The following is a 15,138-nucleotide window of genomic DNA, read 5'->3' on the forward strand; positions in this document are numbered from 1 at the left end:
CCAGCCTTGTGACCTGTGGCGTCCCTCAGGACTCCTAGCAGGGCTGGGAGTTTAGTTTAGCCTTAAGTGAAGGCAGAATAAGTGGCTCCCCCACTCAGGGTCACCAGAAAAATCCTAACCCGTGAGAATCTTCCTACCCTGTTTTCTGATGTCTGAAGTCCCACCATTAGGGTACAAAATTTTCAGCTTCAAGCTCTGATCCCAATTAAATGTAGACACTCTCAGAAAGGGTCACTATATCTCAATGAAAGTGCATTTTAGCTGGGCGCGGTGGCTCACGCCTGTAATCCCAGCACTTTGGGAGGCCGAGGCGGGAGGATCACAAGGTCAGGAGATCCAGACCATCCTGGCTAACACGGTGAAACCCGGTCTCTACTAAAAATACAAAAATTAGCCGGGCGTGGTGGCGGGCACCTGTAGTCCCAGCTGCTCAGGAGGCTGAGGCAGGAGAATGGCGTGAACCTGGGAGGCGGAGCTTGCAGTGAGCGGAGATCGCGCCACTGCACTCCAGCCTGGGCGACAGAGCGAGACTCCGTCTCAAAAAAAACAACAACAAAAAAAACAAACAAAAAAAAAACAAAGTGCATTTTAGATGTTTTTCTGGGGGGGAAATAGCAGTGTTCCAAGTACCAAAACCTCCCTGAGTCACCTGTAAAAAGCCATTTGGCAATAATACCGAAAGCTTTTAAATGTTCACACTCTGACCTAGCAGTTTCACTCCTGTGAATATAACCTAAGGAAACTGATCTCAATACTGAAAGTACTTTATACACAAGAATGGGCTGGGCGGCGTGGCTCACGCCTGTAATCCCAGCACTTTGGGAGGCCGAGGCGGGGTCGAGGGAGAAGCACCTGAGGTCAGAAGTTCGAGACCAGCCTGGCCAACATGATGAGACCCCCCGTCTCTACTGAAAGTACAGAAATTAGGTGGGCGTGGTGGCAGATGCCTGTAATCCCAGCTACTCAGGAGGCTGAGGCAGGAGAATCCCTTGAACCTGGGAGGCGGAGGTTGCAGTGAGCTGAGAACGCGCCACTGCACTCCAGCCTGGGCGACAAGAGCGAGACTCCTTCTCAAAAAACAAACAAACAAACAAAAAAAAGAGAATGAATAATTTATAATGGTGAAGCTTTGGAAGCCACTTGAATGTTAAACATTTGCGAGATGCTCAGAGAAGTGACAGCGTATCAATCCAATTTTTTAAAGTCCTGCCATTAAAAATTATAGGTAGGAAGCGTTTGTACTAACACGGTGAAAATGTTCATGTTACAAAGTGAAAAACAACCCTGGATTCAGCTTAGTATGTGCGTTTTACCACAGCTGTGTAGAAACAAATCCGTACACATGGAAATCGAATGAAGTGAAATGCATGCAAATAGTAATGATGCTGTGCTTGGAGGCAGAATTGGAAGCAGTGTTAAAGTTATTTATCATCATTAGTGTTTTTAAAATGCCGTGTGATGGCTGCAATACTTCTCTAACGAATGATGTTTAAGCACGGAGCACTTCACTGGCCGACGCGCGGGTGGGAGATAGGAGCCGCGCCCAAGCTCAGGTGGCGGCTGCGGGCAGGGCCGGCTGGGGCCGCAGCCGGGCGCGATCCCGGCGGGGGACCCTCTGCTCTCTTTGCAGATGGAGGCCGCGCCGGGTTTGGAGGCACCAGGCAGCCTCAGGCCGAGGACCCGCCGCGAAGCGCCGGCTCCGCAGCTTGATCCTCGGCAGCCGCCGTAGCACAGAGACGAATCTGCGCTCCCCCAGGCTGCCGCGCGAGCTATCCGGAGGCTCCCACGTGAGCGGCGCATCCTCAGGGCCTGGGTGGGCCTGGCCTCCTTGCCTGTGAGATGGCACTGTGACAGTGCCCACCTCGTGGGCTGTATGAGGGCCGAGTGAAATCGTGCATATGCGGTAAGAAAGTGCTTATCACGGTGCCCAGTCCTAATATGGGCTGCCAGCCTAAGTACAGAGTCACAGTCCCAGCCCAAAGGCCAGTTTCCAGGTGAACCCCTGTCGGGGAGACCACCAGACGGAACAGTCCCGGTCTACATTCCTGCACCGAGCAGGGGACTGTGTGGACGGCAGAGAGGTCCGAAGTCCCTTTAGAATAAGGATGGTGCTTCAGGGTTGTTACAAGGATTAAATGAGATGATATCTAAAGGGATTAGCACAGTGGCTGGTGCTAAAATAAATCATTTTCTCTACTGCCACTGCTCTTACAACCAGTCGCCTGCAACAGCCTGCCGGTTCGTCTTCTCATTTGTAAGCTGGAGTTAGTAGGTGTGTTGTGAAGATTGAGAGAATACGCATGGGCAGAACCTGGCGTTTAATTTTTGGGAAGTGGCAGCAATTCTTTCTTCACTAATCTACAAGCTGCACTCTGGTAGGCACATACCCTTAGCACCGATTCTTATAAGTGCAGGTAAAGAGAGAGAGAAGATATATTGTGTAAGTCGAAGGAGCCAGCCGTGTCCAGGCCGCCGCAAAACCTCAACAGTACTGTACCAGGGCCCTCTTCAGTGAATGAATCTCCTCTTTGGCCTGTTTGCTGTTTGCATTTGCTGTACCCATCAGTTCCCAAACCTGGTCTCTAAAGTCAGGAGCTCAAGGATGCTTGTCCCAATCCTAGAAAACAAGTACAGCACACACCAACAGCAGCATCCCTAAAAGCCAGCCCTACTGGTAGTGCGGGCCCTGCAACCCGTAGGTAAGTGGAACACTCTAAGCTTCTTGGAAACAGCTAACTCAGGGCCTGATTAGCTTCTCCCACCTTCTCTCTTCAGGAAATCAGACTGTGTAAGAGAGAAAAGAAAATTGACATAAGTCTATTCCACTGTCTAATGAAATGTGTTTCACTTGTGTTTAAAATGAATTGTGGGCTGGCGTGGTGGCTCATTTGCCTGTAATCCCAACACTTTAGGAGGCCAAGGCAGGCAGATGGCTTGAGCTCAGAAGTTTGAAACCAGCCTGGCAACATGGAAAAACCCCATCTCTACAAAAAATACAAAAATTAGCAGGATGTGGTGGCGCATGCCTGTAGTCCCAGTTACTCTGGAGGCTGAGGTGGGAGGATGGTTTGAGCCTGGCAGGTCGAGGCTGCAGTGAGCTGTAATCATGCCAGTGAACTCCAGCCTGGGTGACAGAGTCAGGTCCTGTCTCAAAAAAAAAAAAACAAAACAAAAAAAAGTGAATTGTACTACCAGCTACATTTATAGAGCCCTTTCTCTTTACAGTCATGGTGCTAAACTCTCTGATCTCATTTAATCCTCACAACCACCCTCACAATGCTCTGTCCATTTTACATATTGGAAAACTAAGACTCAGGCTAAGAGAGACTTGTTGAAGGTCACAGCTAGTAAGCTGCAGAGAACCAGAAAGTGAATCTGGGTTGATCTTGAGTCTAAACAGTTTGCTTTTAACAACTATACTCCTTTGAACATATTTACCCTATTTTCTTCATTAAGTAAAATGCTTTCTGTATCTTAATTTTCAGAACCTCTAATAAAACATTTTGCAGAACATATTTTCTAAGTATCCCCGATCCCCACAAACCAGGCTGCCTTCTCTAACCTTTTAGTCATTGCAAACACATAATAGATGCATGCTGAATTTGTGAGCTTGGCACCACACATGACAGGCTTTGGTTAGGGAATTCAGCTACAAGGAACCAAACCCTCAGAGCCAAAGCCAGGGGTGCTAGGACCCCTGGCCCTGCAGTGGCCCTGATATGGCCTTTGTGTCCTGCCTCAGAGGCCTTTCCAATCCCACAGTTACTGGGACAAAATGTCCTATGCTTTCACCCTTATGTGGCTCCAGATGTAGGATTTAATTTTTTAAAAATCTGCAATACTGCAGCAGAAATGTAGTTATGAGTCAGGGATGTGTATGTGTGTGTGTGTCTGTGTGTGAAAGCCAGTCTCTCAGCACCAGCTAAAAATGTGAAGCAGCAAGTCTGTGCTGGGAATTGAGGACACCATATGCCTGCATTTCTAGGTCTTCCTAAGAGTTATATAACTGCCCCCAAAGCCAGGGGGCAGGAGCAGGGCCAGCCGTGGGAGACGTTTCCAAAGAGGAATGCTGAGGAAGGACTGACCTTGAGGAGACAGGGAGTTTGCCAGGCTGTGGAATGTTCCCAGCCTTGGGGCTTAAACAAAAACTGTATTCAGAGGGTGAGTGCTCTGTTGAGAACAAACCCTGTCTGTCTCCTGCTTTGTCTCCGGAGCTTATCAAGGTGAGCCCTTTCTCTGCAGGTTCTGGATATTGAATTTAGAGGTGGGGACAGCTGCCAGAGCAAGGCCCTAGTAATCCTCCCAGCCATCTCTAATTAGCTGACTTCAGGGCCCTCCCCGCCCCACCAACCCTTCCGTGTCCCAAGGGTCAGGCAGAGGGGAGATAAGAGCTCTCATCTATTCATAGAATAAGGTTGCAGAAAGGCATCCTGGGAGGAGAGCTGTGGGAGGGAACACAACCAATCAACAAAGGTTTATCAAGGGCTCACTCTGTGGTCACCCTTGGGGGAGGGAGGTATCTGATTGGCCTCATCCTACTGAGGGCCTCTGTACAGTATTCTTTCCTAGAAAACACCCTCCCCACCATCCTTGCTCCCCACTGCAGATCTTAGACTAAAGCCCATTATTCTTACAGGCCTCAGTTCAGAGGCCTGAGACCTAGAGCAATGTTTTTCAAACTGTGGGTCATGACCCATTAGTAGCTTGTGTAATTAATTTAGTAGGTTACATCGAGCATTACCGTCCCCCACACCCTCCAAAAATACAAAGACAAAAAGAACAAAGGAAATAGAAAAGAGGCTATCTGAGCACATTAGACACCATGAAGTTAAGTGTTGTTTGTTATGTGTATGCGGGATCATGATATAAAAAGCCAAATTCTTAGTGGTGATTGTGATTAAAAAAAAAAAAGATTCAAAAACCCCTGGCTTAGAGGCTGCATCTGTCCGTATCCTTCTCACTGCAAGTGTCAGAAACCCTGGCTCAATCTAACTTAGACGAGGAGGACATTTATTATCTCACTTAAAGGGAAGACTAGAGGCGGTGCAGGCCCCCAGGGTGGTTAATACAGTGGCTCAACTCTACCACCAACAGTACCATGCCTTCATGGTGGGTTTTATCCTCAAATTGGTAGTAAGATGGTTACAGAAGTTCCATGTCATATCCAGAGAGCACTCAGCAGGAGGAGAGACAGAGACCAGATCTTCTTGTGTCTCTGAGGAGTGAAGAAATTTTTCCTGGAAGCCCTCTGGCTGAATTCACTATCTCAGTAGGGAATTGGTCACAACTGTATTCCTAAATCCATCACTGGCAAGGGGGTATTGGAGTCTCATGAGTAGATGAGACTGAGCAGGAGATCCCCCTGGAGCTGAAGGTGGGAGAGAAAGGTGGATACAAAAGTGATCAAAAAGTAGGACCAAATGACAGAATGGGAGAAGATGCTTGCAGTGTCTAAAACTGACTAATATTTAGAATACACAAGGAATTCCTACAAATCAGGAAAAAGACAGCAACCCCATAGAAAAATGAGTAAAAGATATGAACATGCAATTTATAGAAGAATTAACCCTAAAATCTTACAAAATATGATAAAATGCTCAAAATCATTGTTAATCATCAAAAATATGAATTTAAATGAGACTTTACATATATTAGACTGAAAACAATTATTAATAGAAACCTGCGAGGTCTGAGAAAATTAAAAAAAAAAAAAAAAAGAAAAAAGCCAGCTGGATAATTGCAGTGATTGGCAGGGTGTGCAGACATGGGAACTTCACGCTGCTGGTGAGACTGTGGACTAGTGCAGCCATTCTGGAGGGCAGTCTGGTCTTCCTGGTGAAATTATGTAGATGAATATATCATGTGACCCACAGTTCTGTCCCAGGAGAAATTCTCACAAAGGCCAGGAGAAGACCTGTGTGAGGATGTTCCTGCAGTCTTATTAGTGGTGGAAGGGAGTTGCCCACCAACTGAGTGTCAATTATTGTGAAAAAGAATAGGTCAGATGTGGGGCATGTACACAAAAAGCACCGTGCAGCAGTTAGAAGCAACTGGAGTATCATAGGAAGGATCAGGAGTACTCATAGCAAAAAAAAAAAAAAAAAAAAAAAAAGAAAAGAATCTACTTGGTGGTTATGAGTTTTTTTGAAAGGTCATTTTCTGTTGAACATGCATACTGAGAGGTATTATACAATGGGTGAAACCATGTCTGGTATTGTCTTAAAATACTTCTGAAAGAAAGAAGTAGGGATGGAGAGGAGAGACTAGATAAAACACAACTGGCAAAATGTTGGTAAAATTGTTCAAACTACGTGATGGCTACATGGAAGTTTGTGATATTATCTTCTCTACTTTTGTGTACCTTAGAGAATTTTCATGATAAAAGTTTAAAAGTACATACACACACACAAAACAATACCCATGTTGCAAGAACACACTATAAGAAGATAAACGTTAAAATGGTTGGTTACCTTTTAGGAGAAGAAAGGAAGGAGAGCTGAGTGTGGTGCAGAAAAGTGAAGAGTGCTGGCTTTGGAAGCATGTATGCTAAAATTGGAACAACACAGAGCTGACCATGACCCCTGTGCAAGGATGCTGTGCAAGTTCATGAAGCATTCCATATTTTTATAAGTAAATAAATGGAAAAAAGTGTAAAGAAAAAAGGTCCAGAAAAATTGGGATACCCCAGTGGAGCATGGGATGGGTAAAGACCAAGGGGAGGGCATGTACATTTGGCAGGCAACCAGCAGGGCCTGCCCGGAGCCCATCTTTATTTTCCCCAGGAGCCTCCTCCCAACCCCTGAGGCTTGGTTAGGCTCCACCTGTGGTTTTCTGTGGTACCAGGGGATTTTCCTCTTCTGGCATTTAGCACACATCATCTTAAGACCTGCTCATTGCACTGTCTTCCCCACCAGACTGTAACAGGGAGTGGGCCTATGTGTTTGTTTTGCTCAATTCCATGCCCCCAGCATGTGGCACAGGGTCTACCATTCTGGGTGCACTCTAAAATCCGTTTAGTGAAAAACAGTAGCCAATGTTTGTTGAGTATTATCTCACTTTATTCTCACAACTTTATGAAGTAGAAAATAGTATTTTCACCCGTTTGATTAACAAGGAAATGGAGGAGGCTCAGAGAGGTTAAGTGACTTGCCTAAAGTCAGAGCTAAAGAGTGGCAGAGCAAGGATCCAGGCAGACCAGCTGCCATTAGAACCAGTGTTCTCAATCCCTGCACCATACTATCTTGAAGAGGGATGGAGGCCAGTGGTGTCTAGGAGAGAAGTTAACACACTTGAAATATTTTTCAGTCACCATCAGACACTCCCAAACCAAGAGCTAATGTGGTGGTACAGGCTCTGGGAGCTGTGTGGTTGAGAAGGGAGTGGAGTGATCAGATAGATAGGGAACATTGGAAAAGAGATTAATAGAATGTGATAGAAAGTGATTACAGTTGAATCCAAAAGCATCTTCCCTAAATTGTCATGGGGTTGAGATGGTAGGCTGAGGCCCAGCCCACCCCTATGGGGGTGTCTCTTGCCTTCTAGGTAGTTCTTAATTAGTGGTTCTCAACTGGGGGTGATTTTGCCTCCAGCGGACGGACATTTGATAGTATCTGAAGACACTTTTCCTTGTCACAACTGGAGGGAGAAGGGTGGCTAATGACATCTAGTGGGTAGAGCCCAGGGAGGCTGCTAAACCTGCTAAAATGCACAATGCACAGGATAGTGTCCCCCAAACAGATTAATCTGATCAAAAGCTTAACAGTGCCGCAGTTGAGAAACCCCACCAGTTCTTAACCTGAATGATAGTTCTGACCATTCACCCACTCTGCTTCCACAGTCTTTCTCTCTCAGCTTCCAGAATCTCTAAATACAAGGACATGGCAAAGACACAGTGTTGTCAAGAGAAGCCTGCGTGTGGGCTGGGCCTAGAGAGCCTCCCATGATGGCTTTCCTTTGATGGTTCATTACAGCCCAGGGCCACTGTACCATCATCCTGCCTTTCTACTCTCTGATGCTTAGTCCCAGTGGTGTGCTGGTTAATGTTTAACAACCAGCCCTCTGGGAAAACAAGTCCTGGTTTGTAGCATTTGACAGTTTCCATGGTGTTAACTATTCCAACCTTGGGCAATTTAATGTTACCAATGAGAAGTCACCTTGTTTGCAAAATTCCTGAAAATTGAACAAATGAGCTGGTGTGAGCCAGCTCCTGCACACCACTGGTTAGACCCCACCTTCCAATCTTCCGTGTTCTCTCATAAGTCACATAAATGCATACCCACTGAGTCAGTGGCTTAACACAATGAAAGTGGGTTTCTCACACAATAGTCTGATATGGGTGTTCCTGATTGAGTGGTTCTGCCACATGGCCCTCCTCCAAGCAGCGACTCAGGACCAGGCTCCTTCTGTCTTGTGGCTTACTTCCTCTAGAAGTTCTCAAACTTTAGTATGCATCAGAGTCATCTGGAGAGCTTAAAATGCAATTCCCCAGAGTTTCTGACTCAGTAGGTCTGGGATGGGGCTTGTGGATGTGCATTTTATAAATAGCTCCCAGGCATTGCTGGTCTTGCTGGTTGGGGGACACATTTTGAGAATCATTGCTCTGAGGCAATGATTTGATTTTTTTTTCTTTTTTCTTTTTGTTTTTTGAGACGGAGTCTTGCTCTTTTTGCCCAGGCTGGAATGCAATGATGCGATATTGGCTCACTGCACTACTGCAGCCTCTGCCTCCCGGGTTCAAGCAATTCTCCTGCCTCAGCCTCCTGAATAGGTAGGATTACAGGTGTCCGCCACCACGCCCAGCTAATTTTTTGTATTTTTAGTAGAGATGGGGTTTCACTTTGTTGGCCAGGCTGGTCTTGAGCTCCTGACCTCAGGCGATCCACCTGCCTCGGCCTCCCCAAGTGCCCGGCCTGAGGCAATGATTTTCTACCTTGGCAGCACATTGGAATCACCCGGGAAACTTTGTTAAATCCTGATGCCTGGTTCCACTTCCAGAGTGTCTGTTTTAATTGGTCTAGGATGCGGCCTGACAATGGGGAGGGGGGGAGATCGTTAAAGCTCTCATGTGATTTCAATAAACAGCTAACAATGAGAACCACTGCTTGAGGGCCTTCCTGTTTCTTCCACCATGCATCTGGTAGGTATAGAAAGAATGCTTTTTTGTGGAAGGGCTTATGGGCCAGGCCTGCAAGTGATACATACATCAGGTGAACTCCTGTTCCGTTGCCTAGAACAGTCACATGGCTATACCTCCACAAGGTGGGGTGAGAAATGTGTTCAAGGTGGGTGCTTAGGAAGAAGAAGGGGTATGGTTTGTTGAACAGCTAATAAGTTTCTGCCATGCCTACCTACTAGCTACTTCTTTGGAATAAGTATACCTAGCTAGCTGCTCAAGTATATGGACCCACAAGAATCTGATGAGTCCACATTAGTATATGGGAGTCTCTGGCTTTAGGGTATGTTGAGGTAAAAACCACCAGTGGCAACACAGGGTTCTTTTATGTCCCTAATAGGAAGCAGCTTGATCTAATGGAAAGATTAAGGCTTATAGATATGTGTTCAAACACATTCTTAACCACTTCTTACAGGCTACTAACCTCTCAATTTCCCCTCTGCAAAGTGGGGATTATATTTACCTCTAGCTACTTCATAGGATGAAATGAAATAAAAAGCCCCCAAAATAGTGCTGTAGGCAGTAGTACATGTTCAATAAATGTTGGTTTCCCTTCCCTTAGAAAACATTGCCTTGTTGGCACCAGTGATAAGGGAGCTGGATTGGGTGACCAGCAAGGACTCTGGGCTTCTCTCCTGGCACATGCATATGGGGTGAAGAGCTGGCTGTGAGCATTTTGCTGTCTTTTCTTTGGGAGAGAACCCATACGCAGAAGACTTTTATAGTAAAGGATGAATGTTTGTTTCTGGGACAATATATAGTTGGCAATAATGTCTTCATATGCCTGTCATTTTAGCAAAACTTTAAAAACTTGCAACCAGGTGGGCGCTGTGGCTCATAGCTATAATCCCTGCACTTTGGGAAGCCAAGTCAGGAGGATCTCTTGAGCCCAGGAGTTTGAGAGCAGCCTGGGCAACATAGTTAGTGAGACCACATCTCTAAAACAAACAAACAAAAAAACACCAACAACAAAAACTTATAAGCAGTTTTATATAGAGCAATAATTTATACTACAAAGACATTCTCTGCATTTACCGAATAACCTCTTTAAACAGCTCTTCTTTCCTACGCGCAGATTAACTGTACTGCGTCAGAGTCCTAAATGGGGAAGGGAAGAGATGAGAAGGGATGAGATCCCTGCTTCTTATAGAAGACAGGGCTGGGAGGGACAGTATTAAAACTTCTGTCAGCTGAAGGACAATCATGAACACAGAGGAGGCCTCTCTACAGCCCACAGGAGGCAAGGGACACATCCCTGTACGCAGACAGCCGCAGCCTGGGAAGCAGATCTGCCCATTCACCTAACAGGAGAGACAGTGCCAAGCTTGCCTGGGATTAGAGCCTCCCACCTTCTTGCTCCCCAGTTACGCAAGTTGCAGCTTGATCACCCAGCAGCTCCTGGGGGCAAATCCATTTGAGTAACTGTTCAACAGCATGTGCTTAATTTCCAAGAAACTTTCCATGATCTTATGTTTTAACACCAACTCCAACCTTCCCTGTTCTTTGTTTTTCATAAAAACACTGCCCTTCTCCTGTTCTTGGTCCCTGCTAGTGCTTTCTACCACCACAGCCAACACTTCCCTAGCATGTTGGGAGCCCAGGATTCGAGCCCGTCTGGGTTCAAGGCAGATTCGCCCAACTCTGCCACTTTGTGGCTGTGTGACTTCAGACAAGTTACTTCACTTCTCTGAGGCTCAGTTGTTTCACTTGTGAAATGGTCATAGTTTAGGACATTGCCTGGCATGTAACAACCACTATACAGTAAGTAGCTACTTCCATTAGATGGGAACAGCAACGTGTTCCCCTGTGTTTATCTTCAGGAGACACCTGGAGCACAGTTTGGGGTGGAGATGTGTGTGTGGGCGGGTGTAGGAGGTGAGTGACCTTTTATTGAACTATGACGAAGGGCCAGTCACTGTACTAAGCCCTTTCCACATTTTCCTTCACTTAGTCTTCACAATAGCCTCATGAGGTAGGAACGGGGGTCACCTCCATTTTACAGACAGAGGCTTGGAGAGACCACATGACTTGCCCACATTGTCCACCTAATATGCCCAGGATCCAGGCTTCCCAACCCACTGCTGAGACTTACACTGTCTCCAGGCACATGGGTGAGGTGGTGGGGCTGAAAAGGAAACCCAGTGCTTGAAAGTTGGTGGGCACAAATCCTGTGCAGTCCCACCAGCAAGCCTGAGCCCAGCCGGGAGATGCCTCCCACTGTGAGCACCCGAATATCTGTGCACTCAGGTTTGCATCTAGGAGGGCGGCACACAGCGTAGCTGGTGGGAAATGTGAGACCCACCCATTCCAGTCTTGTTCCAGCCTTGCCTCCTCTTCTTAAACACAGGACACCATGGACAAGTCCCTTTGCCTCTATGCCCTCCTCTTTCAGCAGGGAGTGTTGACCCCTTGTGCTAAGTGCTCAATTTTCTTTGTGAGGCACTGAGCTGAGCACCAGGGATAAAATGGAAAGAACAGATTGGCTTTATGACCTCATAAAGCTTAGCAGGAAAAAAAGGGATATTAAATTAATAGTTACATAACTGAGTAATATAGATAATTAATTAGAATTGTGAGTTCTTTGAAGAAATAGCGAGTACTCATCAACTATCTGATGGGAGATTCCAATCTAGTTGGGGGAAGGGAGGGGTTTCTTGTGAGAGCATTAGAGGCCCAGGACAGGGACTAAAAAGCTCTGGAACCAGGCAGGTCCAGGGCTGATGTTCCTCTTGGTGTCTCTGTCTTTGTGGATCTCTTCTTTACCTAGTACCTTTCCTTGCCATGGGTCCCCACTCAACTTTCTAACACCCTAATTCCATGCCATGACTCATTCTTACACTCTCTAGCTTCAGAGTCTTGAGAGAGGAGAGGCTTTAACTCACAGACAGGTGGCAAGCCGGGGCATGGATTTCCCTTGGGTAAGGTGTCAGCCCTAAGCCAAGAAGCGGACTCAAAGTGACAGTGAAATGTTAAAATGATGGCTGTTTGGGCAACAGAAAAATGTGCATGCATCCATTCATTCAATAAACATCCATAGCATTAGATGCTGGGGAGGGTATAGCCTGGTCCATGTCATCTAGGAACTCATAATCTATCTGGGAACGAGCAAATCAACAGGAGTGGAAGTGCTACACTAAGGTGTGCAAAAGTAAGGATCCAGACCTAATGGGTATTCACAGGGTGAGTGGATTTGCCAAGTGAATGAAGGTCGGGGGGAAGGTGGGTGAGTTGGGAGAATGCCAAAGGGACTTATAGGATGGCAGAAGAAAGGGTGTATGGCACATTAGGGGACTGCACAGGAGTTTGAATGGCTGAGCAGAGATGGGTTTATGTGTTGGGGTCCAGTGTGAAGATGGATGGTGGAGAGGGGCAGCCATATGGGCTTGGAGGGTGGATTAGAGCATTAGTTCTTAGATTTTGCTGTGCATCAGAATCACCTGGAAAGCTACTTTTAACAGATTGCTGGGTTTCACCTCCAGTTTCTGATTCAATAGGTCTGCATCAGAATTTGCATTTCTAACAAGCTCCCAGGTGATACTGATGCTGCTGGTCCAGAAACACTTTGAGAACTACTGGATTAGACAAAGGCAAAAATTAGGGATACCACCAAAAAGCCGCTTCAGGCACCCAGATGTAAAGGACACCGGCAGTAGAGAGAATGAATTATTGAACAGCAGCCACTATGAGACTCCCTTTTATGCATAATTTCACTTAATCCTTTTAACAGCTCTGAAATATTCTAGAGTAAAGGAAGCACAAAGAGGCTAAATTATGTGCCCTTCGTCATCCAGTGATGGGTCACTGTCTGTGTCTGTTAAAAGACGCAAAGTCCATGTTCTCTACCACAACATTGGAATCCACAGTAATTGGGTGGGGGGCAGAGCGGGAAAAGAGAGGGCTCACCCACCTTTCTGGTTTCTGGCTTGGGCAGCAGAGTGCCAAATGTCATCACTGCCTAAAGCATATTTATTTGTGGAACCTCAAACTTAGGCTTGCCACTGGTACTAAGATTCAAGTGTGCCACGCTTTCTGAACAAATGCAGATGTCCAGGACACACTGGATTTGTACATCTGGGGCTCAGGGGAGGAACAGATCAGAGCTGGAAATCATGCCAGGAAGAGTATGAAGCAGGGAGAGAAGGTGTGGAGGCCCTCCCTGAGGAAACGAGGGGTCGAGCAGGTGAAGAGGGGCCTGAGAGCTAAGGCGTGCAAAGAGACAATGACAGAAAGACGGGAGATCTGGTTTCAGGAAGGGTGTGATGGACGGAAGAGATGCAGCAGAGGTCAAGGAAGGACTAAGATGCATCAGGAGGTCAGTATGGCCTCAACCAGACAATTTCAATGGACTGGTGTTCATGGGAGCTGGAAGAGGCAGAGGGATGACTGGGAGGTGAACAATTAGGAGTGGCAGTGACTCTTCTACAAGTTTGTCCATGAGGGAGGGTGACAGCTAGAGAAAGGGGTAGGGATCAGGATGTGAGAGGGATAAGTCTCCAATTTAAATGCTGAGAAGGACCTTAAGAAGTTGAACATATCAGTGAGGACCCATATATTGAAAAAGGTATGTGGTCAAAACTGTTAGGAAGGCATTGAAAAGGGGGGTCAGAGACAGAGATCTGTAGGGAATTGACAGTGCTGAGGGCCATTATGAGAAGCTGCTTGTGATGGCTCTGGAGTGATTTTAGCTCCTAGTGACAGGGCCAGCAGGAGAGTTTGAGCATAGAGGTAGAAATGAGAGCCCAAGCACTCCTGCTTTTAGAAAGCTGGGAAAGCTCTAACCCACAGTAGGCCTGGCTTTGGTGCCAGCTTTACCCCTGAAGAGCAGCTCACTTACCTGCTCTTCCTAAATCAAATGTTTGGCTGTAGAACTTTCTATTCAAAGGATTGTCACACAGAAAAGGGCAGAAATGTTCTGGTGGAAAATCAGGTGTGAAGTTCAGAGCCTTCCTTTTGCCTGGCTCCCTCCAGGGTTTCCCAGAAGACCAGGGCTTCTTAGAGCTGTCAGAGAAACACTGGCTTAGCGTCTCTGGGGTCCTCTTGTCAAAAGCTAAAGTCTCAGAGTGTTTCAAATCTTTTGCATCAGGAAATGCCCATGATCTTCATCACAGCAGCGTACGTGCGCTGGTCTTCTCCAGGGATGCCGAAAGTAGACATACAGGGAGTCGCGGTATGGATACCAGTGCCAGCCTGACCTCACAAGAGACGTCTTGTGTGACTGGCCCTGCCGTCACAGCTGGGCCAGTAAAGTGCCTTCCAGGAGGATCCAGTTGCTACCTGACTCACAACCTTCCAATCCCATGATCTTTTAGTTCTAGTTTCCTTATCTTGGTCTGAGCAAATGGCTCATTTTAAAGATGACTTGCAGACAGATGTAGAGATCATCCCAGGGGAAAGTGCCCCAAGAAAGGAGAGTCCAAGACCACCTGCCCCTCCCAGTTCTGCGGCTGGAGTGGGCGGGTGCAGCAACCACAGCCCCAGTGTGCAGGAGTCACTCCTGCCTCCTCCCGCATCGGCCCAGCTTGGAAGTGCACAGCAACCAAGCATGAAGACTGAGTTAAGCTTTTCAGAGAAAAAAGACACTATGATCATCTGGCAGATCACGATCACTGTTTGGTGCCAGAGGTAAGGAGTTTGCTTGTTGTGTTTGCTTGGAGGCGACACTTGGCAATGACAGCCTGGGAGAAGCACTGGCAGTTAACATCACTCTGCACCACCTCATGGCTGAGACTGAGGGGAGCCTTTTACAGCAGCTCTGAAAGCAGGAGGTGTTCTCAGACTTGACCCTGAAGTAAACACATCTCTTGCACCTTTTTTCTTAAGTGCTTGCTGGCACATAACCACTTGCTGAAATTGTGTCATTGATGCTAAATTAGGAACACATTATATGGAAGGAAGGGAACCACTTCTCAGCACACATGCCCAGGCAGACTGTGTGGGATAGATTTCTGCTTCTCAGATAAGCCCTG

At 46.8% G+C, this 15,138-nt stretch overlaps 1 long non-coding RNA gene and 1 other non-coding gene across 2 annotated transcripts; both read left to right on the plus strand.

Moving 5' to 3' along the window:
• The first annotated feature begins 1,686 nt into the window (after positions 1-1,686).
• Positions 1,687-14,984, plus strand: LOC112134316 (uncharacterized). Its single transcript, XR_008512717.1, has 2 exons — positions 1,687-1,903; positions 6,478-14,984. It is a non-coding gene; the product is annotated as an uncharacterized LOC112134316 (long non-coding RNA).
• LOC112131047 (U6 spliceosomal RNA) lies at positions 6,523-6,626 on the plus strand. Its single transcript, XR_002913204.1, has one exon. It is a non-coding gene; the product is annotated as a U6 spliceosomal RNA (small nuclear RNA).
• Positions 14,985-15,138: the final 154 nt, after the last annotated feature.

Source organism: Pongo abelii, chromosome 1, assembly GCF_028885655.2.
Source record: "Pongo abelii isolate AG06213 chromosome 1, NHGRI_mPonAbe1-v2.0_pri, whole genome shotgun sequence".
In the NCBI taxonomy this organism is placed as follows: domain Eukaryota; kingdom Metazoa; phylum Chordata; class Mammalia; order Primates; family Hominidae; genus Pongo; species Pongo abelii.